Consider the following 11,104-nt stretch of genomic DNA (forward strand, 5'->3'; position numbering starts at 1 on the left):
CCAAAAAAGGCTGTTTATTTACAATTTGGGAACTGAGATCTTGCAGGTGTCCCACCCCCTATGCAAAAAGCAAAAGACATTAGTTTTATTAATTGTGATTGACATGATTTGGAAGAGTGCACGTTGGTTAATCTCTGTTGTCCTTTAGTGTGTCACTAGCTCATTGAGCTGGTGGAGGGGCGTCTAGCGTGGAATGGGGAGATCCTAGTTTTAAAGTGGTTGAGTTGTTGCACAAACCTGTGAAAATGGGACCCAATGCCTCTCTGCTTGACAACTAGCATTAAAGGGTTGGATTAGGGGGTTAGACCCCCAGAAATGTATCCTGTCAATGACTACCAATGAATGGGTCAAATCCCAAGAACAAATTTACTCACACACCAATGACAAAATCAGGTTTTACCTTTAAAGTCTCACTCCAATAATACGCTAATCTGTTGTAAAATCGTTTCCAGTGGTCTTTTACTTATGATTCTGCTGTTTTTAGGTAAAAAACAAACAAGGTGTTGCTTCTTCAGCATGGCAGATTTGAGCATGTTATTGCAGACGGCCCAAAACCCTTTATTTGAACAATTTTACTTCATCTAGATCTTGGCTCAGATCACCTTCATCATAGTTAGAGGGAACAGATAAGTTGGTCATACTGACTTACTTTCTTAAGGAGCAGATAGCTCCTGTTTCAACAAGGGTCTTGACTGCATATGGTCTTTTACACATACTGTTTGTAATTAACCAAAAGACTAAACCTTAGGAAAATAGTTCTTAACCATAGTTCAAAGTTGTCCTTAACCATTGTGCCAAGCCTACCTGTCCAGTGGGTTTTCAGCATTTACAACAGTTCTTTTGTGTAAATCAGGGGTGTCCAAAGTCTGTCACACAACCCATTTGTGGTCCACCTTCCTCTAGATATAATCTAGGCCATAGCCCCAATTATTCAAGATTCAAGAAGATTCAAGAAAATGTATTTGTCAATGTCAGTGAAAGAACGAAAATACGTTTGGAGCATCAACATCAGCCACTCAGTTCAATTCACCAAATAAATACCCAGCAAATAAATAATTTTTTATTTATTATTGTATTGGCAACACAGACACTGCCAAGCTGTTTAGAATGAGTGCTGTTAGCACACTATAATGCCTCAAGCCTGCATATGCACACATGGGGATGTTGCTAGCACTGCCTTAGAAGATAGCTACTTAGCATTTCTGCTTGTTTTAAGACATGCCACCACAACAAACACACATTTAGAATGAGTCACAGCTTGTAGGCAGCAGAGATTGTCTTTGGGCAAAAACAGTTTGCAGCTATTTGAGTGTTGGACATTTAAAGTTAGACAAAGTTAGAAGAACGTGTATGCACGCAAGACCCTTGATAGTTTTTACTTCTGAATAAGATGCAATAACTGGTGCTGTTATTTTACTGAACTTCAATTGTGTTTTCAAGTTTTATTGTAGTCTAAAAGCTTTTTTAATTGTACACAGCCTTCTGTTCTGTTTATTTATAAGGGCAGGTTCGCAACCGAGGTTGACTCAGTGTACCAAACCTTAAGCAAGTTTTATGAATTTGAATAATATTATCCAATTCTCCCAGATTATATTCATTTATAACTATGTGACATACCAAATCAAGGGTTTTTTAAGTAATTATCATTGAAAAGTGACAAAGCAGTTTAGGAAAACATTTTGAAAGAATTGCAAAGATTTTAATTGCAGTTTGACTTTACTTAAAGAAAATTTAAAATATGCTTTAAATGATAATTTTTCCCTCAATCAGTTTCTGTCCATCCATTTCTGAACCTGCCAAATCACTTTGGGGGTCATGCAGTTGCTGGAGCCCATCCTAATGATTGTGAAGGTTTGGTACACCCTGGACAGTTTGGGAATCTGTTGTATGGGAACACAAACAAACACACTCTCACATTCACATCCAGGGACCATTTTGGAGACACCAATTTACCTATGACGCATGTTTTTAGACTGTGCGAGGAAGCTGGAGTGCACAGAGAAAATCCACACATGCATGAGGAGAACATGCAAACTTTACACAGAAAGGACCCAGGCAATTGAACCATAGTCTTCTCACAGTGAGGCATGACCATTATTGTGCAGCCCCTCACATGATCTACGTTTACCCAATCTGGCCCTTTTTGGGAAAGCTTGGAGACTGTACTGTAAATGCATTGTTTTGTTGTTTTCATCCATTTAGGGAAGGTGTTTGAACTTGAAGAACTTTGCCTGCGTCACGTTTACAGGTAGAGGACAACAGAGAGGGCTTTTCCAGGCTTTGTGCTTTGTTATGGCCACACACCGAAGACTTTTGGACTATACAGGTTTTGCCAGAACAGGCTTTGCTCTTTCCTTTTGCTTTGACACAAATGACAGGTTAATCTTCCCTATACATTGCTTTCTGGCTTGAAACTTTTTAAGGTGTGTTTTTCTTTGGAAACTGTACCTTTCTTCATGTTTAACTTTGTCAAATACACCACAGAAATTCAAAACGTTTCACAGAAAGTAAGGTGGGTGGACAGTCCATATTGCATCTGATGAACCAGTATCAACGACTAAGCTTGTATTAACTTTAGGACATTTCTGTCTTTGACAAACGTTTTTAGTAGATAGAATAATTAACAAGTTAACAAATAAAGAGGAAGATTTACTGAAAATGATTTATGTTTATGGTGCTTCTAAAAAGAAGGAAGTAACGTTGTTGTTGAAATAAAAAATAAACCAAATGTTGCTGCTTTCTCATTGTCTATCACATGATGGAACATCCCTGATGGGGAGAAAAAAAAACGTTTTCACCGGACAAATGAATATATCTGCAGTAATAAATGCATCAGATTTACAGATGACGTTTTACACTGGGGTGCCCATGCTTAAAGGCAGAGTGCCCCACCCTTGTCCCAGATAACCACAGATCAGTGCACTGTGGCTCTGCTAATAGCAGATTTTCTGTGGGGGTGAATGGGGGGAGGTCTTTCTTTCCCGGGGAATCCTTAGCATTCAAAGCTGCACGATAATCCCCCCCCGGCTTGACATGTTCCTGTCTGTGCTTCCAACAAGGACTGAACCGTCCTCCCCCACTGCATTGATGCACCAGGAGAGATTCTTCCACACTGGGTGCCATGATGCTGACAGGGAAAAGCCAGCAGATGGTGAAACACTCTCTCAGGGCGTTTGAAGTCTTTCGTTTCATTATTTATCTGGCATCTTTAGTTTTAACCACAGAAGTGAATTCAGGTGGACATTATTCATCTCAAACAGACGTCAGTACGCATGCCTAAAATACCCACAGCCACTGACTGTACTTCTGACCAAATGATGGAGCCAAGCAGACCCACACTAAGCTTATTAATGTGTTCTGGTCGCTCTCCAGTATTGGCTTGCTAGTTTCCATAGCAACCGGGCCTTAGAAACTGCTCAGTTTGAGAGACATGTCAATGTAAAATAAATGAAAGGGTCACCCCAGCCAGCGCCGTAAAGCAGCTTATGTCACTTCTGTTCTCGACATTTACAGTCTTGTTTTCAGATGGGAAAGCTAAACTCTGAAATTCCGGATTCTTGCTTTTGTTTGTTAGCTGATATCGTCAGGAGTCACTAGGCAACAGTAGGCCCTATCTTCACTCGCTGATGTGTCTTCATCTTGGTCAAGATGAGAGAAACCAGGAGACACTGAAAGATTAAGGAGGTTGGATTGTTCAGCTTTGTTGAGAGGCTGAGAGTTAGTAACTATCTCTGAGTGCGGAGGCTGAAAGGCTGAAAGCTGGGAACCTTTTCATGAAACAGCAGAAGGGTTCTCTGGGATTTGCAGCAAAGACGCCAGAACCTCACACAAAAGTTACATAGCGGTCAACAATCCAATCAAACTGCACTTCAGAGTGGTGTGTGGATGTGTCTCACTGAGGCGTTATCTTTGCTTTCTGTTGAAAGCACAGGCTGTTAGACCAAGCTAGGCACTCTGCCACTCGTCATCAAGTCACCCATTTTTTCGTCTTCACAGCTCCCTTGGACCAAACACGGTGCATCCATGGGAGCTGCGAGGCTCAGATCAACAGAGTGATCGCAGTCCTTCTGAACGTGTGCAACTTTCACGGGTTCAGATATTCATGCAAACACAAGCTCTCAGAGGAAGACGCATCGCTGCTCATCTTTCTTTAGAGCAGCCTGCATGCGATGGTTGAATTACTGCCATGAATTAGAGTGTCTTTACATTATGCATTAGGAGGAAAAGTGCAGATGAAACGCTGCTGTGTTGTTAAGCTTCAGAGCTCCAAAAAGTCTTCACATACTAGTAACTGTATTTAAGGAAACACAACAAATATTGACAGGCAGCCCAAAGGAACCAAAAAAAAAAGGAAATGAACAGAGTTTCTGGGTGTAATTCTCTCTTTAGTTATGCTTAGACAGCTGGATTCTGTTTATTCGCCTGCTTTGCTTTCTTTTATGTCTTGAGCCTATCTGGGTCCCAGACAACACACACGTCTAGCCAATGTCGGCCAGGTATTGTTTAAATTATCATCAAAAAAATGCAAAACTTTTACCAAATAGAGTAAAAGGTATTTACATTCAAAAATACATACAAAAATACTAGGAACAAGTAACCAGATCACAGTAAGGTATCCCATTCGTGTTCATGTGAGAACACAATATTTAAATCTGTTTATAGATACTGGACCAGGTGAATTCTCGATTCTAATTGACTGTAGATTAAGTGAAAATCCACAGTGATAACCACACAAAAAAGTAGTTCTGGTCACATTACCTTGATGTTCTGTCTCACTACGCTGGCTTCTTTATAAATAAACTTTAGCTTCATCATCTGGACAAAAACAAGCGGTAAAAAGTGAACTTTCTCTCTGAACTGAAGCTTTACTTACTCCACCGTGACCATCAGCATTGATATAGTTTTCCTTTGCGGCTGGAATCGAGATCAGTTACAGTGAAAACTTGCCGTTCCACATATCAAATAGTCTGCTTTTTGTGGACAAAGTGATTTAATCGACAAAAATAACAAGATTTAAGTACTAAAAATGTATTCCTTTCGTGCATTACAGAAATGCATGCAGATTGCGTAAGCTTCCACGGCGTGTGTTAATTTCTGATAGTGGCACACTTAATCTGCCATTTTCCCTCACCTATATAAGTGACTTGGAGTTTTGATTACTGCAAAAGATACAAAGTTCTGAGTTTAGGGGAGTGAATTGTTTTCCACATCGACTTTTTTGTTATTTAGCAGCTGGATAGCTCAGTTGAGTGGATGTCACACAGGAAACCTGCGCTCACTTCCAGGGGGCGTACTGAGATAAAATTCAGTTTGGGTCCTGCCTATCCTGGTCTCCCTGTATCCTGAAAATACAGATTATATCAGGAAGGGCATCCAGCATAAAAACTCAGCCAAACCCCCTGTTCGAATCAGTGAAAGCTACTTCGCTGTGGTGATCTCTAATGGGATAAGCCAAAAGCTGAACAACAACTTTTTCTGCTAATGTGTTCTATTTGTTGTTTGCTTTTACAATAAAAAAAGAGGAAAGCATTTCCCATCATGGGTTTTCTCCAGGTCCTCCGGTTTCCTCCCACAGCCCAAAAACATGCTTTAATTGTTGTCTCTAAATTGTTCCTTATGTGTGAATGTGATTGTGTCGATGTTTGTCTCTGTGACACATTAAAACTGTAAAAGAATTACGGCAGCAGATCACGGCCAGTTTTACTCATATAAGAATATATTTATATTTCTTCTTCTAAATTACTGTGCTTGACAAGCTAATGGTCAAAATGGAGATGACCCTATTTTTCTGTGATCAGTGAGGAGATTCCTTTAAGAAAACAAAAAGAGATATATTGAGGTCCTTCTATAACTATCTTAATATTTTACAGCTGTAACTTATTGTGGAGCAGCACAAAGTTAAAACTGAAAAGAAAAAAAATTCAATAAAGGTGTCTCTCTGGGATCACTTTGCCTGTCCCAAGCCTGGATAAAAAGGAAACAATAGTTTATAGTTTATTGTTGTTATTCCATTTCTCAAATAAGGCTCTATGCAAATACATATTAAGAAGGCAATGACGTCTTTTATTAACTTCTAGCAACTTTGAGGTCAACCAGTACCTTTATCACGGAGAAGTGCGCAACAGTGCCCTGACTGGATCAATGTTCTTCAAAACAGAAATTAGAGAGAGCCTTGCACAGATTTCTGCTCCAGCCTGTTATATCTGTGGAGGAGATTTGTGTGGGTGTGAGTGCAAATGCTTGACTTTTATTTTTAATGTCTAGTGTTATTTTAAATGAGCCTGCTCACTGCAAGCAATGGGCAAGATGCATTATAAGAGTTTGCATTTTCTCTTCAGTCTTTTTTATGATTTTTGTCAAGGTTTTGATTGTTGAAGTTATTGTTAGTAGTTAGATGTGTTGTTTTATTCAGTTTCCATGGTTGTGTTAAAGTTTTTACTGCACTGGGAGTGAGAATTGTACATGAAGGAAGGACTCAATTCCAGATGAGGCTGGTCTATTCTTTTAAACTAGTACATGCTGTAATTTCTTTAACATGAACTATATATTTTGAGCCAAGAGGTAGACCAGTGGAGGTGAAGCATGTACAGAAGGAGGACATAATGAGTGAATGAGGGGGATACAGAGCAGAGGGCTAGATGGATGATTTCCTGCAGTGTCCCCAAGGAGAACAACTGAAAGACCAAGAAGAAGAATATTAGTACAGGATGACGTCATTGGAGGTTCTGGGTGTGAAATGGACAGCCGACCACTGTAATTGTTTGAAATGTGAAGATCCATGTTGCTCTTCTTCCAAAAGGTTCAGCAACTGCAGTTTTGAGTGATTGTGGAAAAATACCTGACTGGAGCAAGCTAGTCTTCAGACACAGTTATTTTTTTCTTTTTGGCTGGCATGGTGTCCATAAAGTATCTTGATGATTGCAGTGTTCCAGCACTGATTCCGATAAATCTGGACATTTTGAGCAGAACATTCTTTCCAGGCAGCAGCTAAGGTCTGGCTGTGCTGTTTGTCTCGCATGAAAGTTTTATTATTCTTATTAGTTGTTTTATTTTAACCTTCTTTTGAAGATTAATGCAAACTCATCACACACTCAGTTGGGGGATTAGTTAGGAGCAGAAAATAAATCATGAATGAATGAGACTATTACTTTCATCATGCAACTGTTTGCAAAAAACTGCCTTTACAGCTGATGGTGAACATGGATCAATACTTAAATGACATGCTGATTAATTAAATAAATCAAGACCTGAGTAATATGTGGCAATCTGATCACTGGTTTAACCCTGATTATTGTGAACTAGAAAAACAAAGGCTCAGTAACGCCAGCTGGATGTGACACACTGCTGCTCTCTACTGGAGAAAAATGAAGTACCATGATCAAGGCTACCAGGGTTCTGTAACACTATTATGTAAACCACAAAAAAATGATGTCATACTAAAAGATTTATTAGCCAACAAGTTTTAACCCATCAATTGGCAAAGTGACTGACTAAAGACAAAAACGATAATCCAGGTAAATGGAAAGAAACAGTCTGAGGTGGAATGGATGCAGAAAAAAGCTGTCAGCTTCATGCAGGCTGGATCAGAGCAGCATTGTGAAACCACAGGGAGACTACTTCAGATTAACCAGAAGTTATGGAAATGTATGCTTACTAAATGCACCTTCTAATAAATGCTCCCACCAAAGATTTTCTATAGGGGTTGAGATCTGGAGACTGGCTAGGCCACTCCAGGACCTTTAAATGCTTCTAACGAAGCCACTCTTTCGTTGCCCGGACAGTGTGTTTGGAATCGTTTTAAAACTGAAAGAGCCAGACCTAAAAAATCCCTTACAAAGTGTCTGAACAACAGGGACTCGTATATGACCGTGACCCCCCATCAGAACTCGCTAATGTCGGCATGCCCTCACTTGATGGTGTATGGCAAGGTGGCCTATCTCGTCAGGGAGAAGCCGTCCCCAGAGTTCTAGCCACACTACAACTCCCAACAACCCCCACCGCACACCTGTGAAGCCGCACACCTGACTCACATTTATTCATCCACCACAGCATACTGTCCTTAAGCTCTGTACTAAGTGAAGTTCAGTGCAAAATATTGTTTGTACCACTCTGCCCTCATTACCGAGCGTTGTAGTTAGATCTGATCTTCTGTCTCCTGACCCTGTTTCTGACTCTGTTTGCCTGCCGCTTGTCCCAACTCTCACCTGGAGATTCCATTCTTTCAGATTCATCTAAAGTGATCAACCCACTTTTGACTCTGATTTAGCTTTGTGGACTTTTACTGTAGCTGAACTAATAAAAATGCTGCATTTGGTTCAAGCCGTCTGCCTGTACTTGTGACAAACACACACACACAGTGTGCTGAGTGAGGCAGCAATTTACAGAGAAAGACAAGATCATGTCTAGAATGAACACCAGGCAACCCTGACACAAACTACAATGGTTAAGTGATGTACCACCTGAAAGTCTTCTGAAAACTGTGACTGAAGCATTGAGGGCAAGTCTTAATACAACGATCACAGAAACCAATGAACTGGTTTACACTTTATCAGCAGTGATCCTTGAGATTCTTGGCTATAAGAGCAACCATGGGAGAAAACAATACCCACCATGTAAGCAATGGTTGGAGGCCAAAATCAAGGCAGCTCGGAGGGATGTGAGTAAGCTGACAGAGGCTCAAAGAGGTACAATGAGAAAGCAAGTACCTAAGAGATACAGCCAGATGCCCATACCTGAAGCACTGGAAACTGCCAAACAAAGGCTCCAGGCCTTAAGCAGCCACCTAAAGAGGTACACAAGAGACAATGAAACCAGATGGAAAACCGGCTGTTTGCAACTCAACCTGCAAACGTGTACGCTCTGTGGCAGGGTCAAAACAGCCAAGCAGAGGCTGGAAACTGAACAGTACTGGAAAAGTAAATGGGAGAAAGAGACAGCACATAACAGCAATGCCCAGTGGCTGTTCTCTCTGAAAAACAAACATAACAACCTCCCTGAACAGAATCCAGTAACCATCACACTGGCAGACGTATAAGAAAGAATCTCAGGTACGAAAAACTGGACATACTGGCTAAAGAAACTCACCGCACACCACGAGCGCCTGGCAGCACAAATGAACCAGCTGCTAAGAGATGGGACTCACCCCAAATGGCTGACGGAAGGGCGAACGATCCTCATCCAGAAGGATTCCTCAAAGTATAAGTGGTTCTACACTGACTTACTCCCAGGGCGGGTAACCCCCCGGCCCCCCAATCACACACAAATTTGACGATATCCTTTTGTGTTCCCTATCTTTATTTTGCCATTTTGCACAAAAAGATGTATGATTTTACAAACAGACTGGAATATTAATCCAGAATAAATCAAGTTAAACTTTAAATAATGTATAATATTTTGCTCTTCGTAAAAACACATTCGGTCAAAATTATACAAATATGAACATGCTGCAGAACCAAACAAACAAAGACTGGAAATATTAATAATTAGAAATAAAAAACATCATTCTGTTTTCTTTTCTATCCATTTTGTTAGAGTTGGACTTCTGGCATCATTTTTAGCAATAAGTTCATTCCTGCTTAGTGTGTGATGTCCTGTGTGTGTCTTTGTGAAACGTATCTCAGGGGTTGGATTTTTTTAAAAACCTGTTATTGTGAATATCATTTTTAGGTCTTATAAAACGTTAAAAACTAATTTTAACCATTTCTTAATTGTGTGCAACACCAACAGTGAAAATCCTCCAAAAGCCACAATATATTCATAAGCAAATTATTTATTGTTTATTTATGATCTCAAATAGCACAGCTGTTTTACTGACGTCATTACCTGCTGTCTTTATATCAAATGCTGACACCAACTAAACAACAGGCAGACATAAAAAAATACATTTAAATGGAAAATATAGACACCTAATAAAAATGTCTACAATAGTTAATAGTCGAAAGAATGACATTATTAGCATGAGGTGAGTAATCTAAAAGCACACGATGATCCTGGTGTTGCGCAATCGAGGCTGCGCTCTGTGCCCACTGCACTTCCCCTTTTCCTTCAATCACATTTGCGGCTCCTTCTCTAAGACAGAAGGGGGTGCAGCTGCGGGGGCACCAATTTGCAGGTTTTAGGCCGTTCCAAAGTCTGTGAAATAACAGATAATAGAAAACCGATAGTGGCGCCATTTTTTTTTCTTCCAAGCACGGGGATGATGCCTCACTTTTAATTTGCACCCCAGGCAATTGCCTGAATTGTCCGTGCCTAAAACCGCTACTGCCTCAAAGGTTGCAGTCCCATCCAACCACTGCCAAATAACATTTCCTGACTGAAATATTGAAGCTGTACACCACAACAGGACTCTAGCCTGCATAAGTAACTTGACCAGGCTGTGGAAAGCACTATTGAAGCCAATGGCAAGCCACTTGCACAAGTGTCCATCAAACATGGCATATACTGAGGTGACGCTCTGTTCCCGATGCTGTTCTGCATAGGTCTGAACCCCAGCAGCCAAATAATCAACAAGACTGGCTATGGATACCAACTCAGAAATGGCGCCACCATCATTCCCCTTCTATTTATTGGATGACATCAAGCTATATGCTAAGAGCGAGCGTGACATTGATTTGATTGTTTTGATTTGATTTATTGATTTATTTCAAGCATTGTAGTCAAAGCAACAAAGAATTTACACATATTTATCAAACTCATTACAGAAATGTTGAAATCCATCCAAGTTACATGTATGCACTGTGGTTCTGCACACCTGTCCAGGCTCTCTGGCAGCAGGTATGTGCCGATCTATCAGTCTGGCTTAAGGTTTCAATCACGGCTTCACCGTCACTTTGTGTGCTTGGTGACATGAGTGCCATCGATGTAGAAGAAGGATTAGTATCTATCATTTTCATAACTCTTTGTATTGCTAAAAAAACACTTTTAATAAATTGGAAAAACAAGAAAAATATGAATGTAAGTCAACACAGAAATCTGCTGTTTGATCATATCAGCTTGGAAAAAATGTCAGCCCAAAGTTCAAGTAACTTTGAAAGAATTCAGTCTCTCTGGTCTCCCATAGCTGACTCCATGACTTAGGGGGTGGGGGGCCTGGTCGTCGCCGCTC

The sequence above is a fragment of the Oryzias latipes genome, chromosome 10 (genome assembly GCF_053564925.1).
Source record: "Oryzias latipes strain Hd-rR chromosome 10, Olatipes_Hd-rR_3.1".
NCBI classification, from domain to species: Eukaryota; Metazoa; Chordata; class Actinopteri; order Beloniformes; family Adrianichthyidae; genus Oryzias; species Oryzias latipes.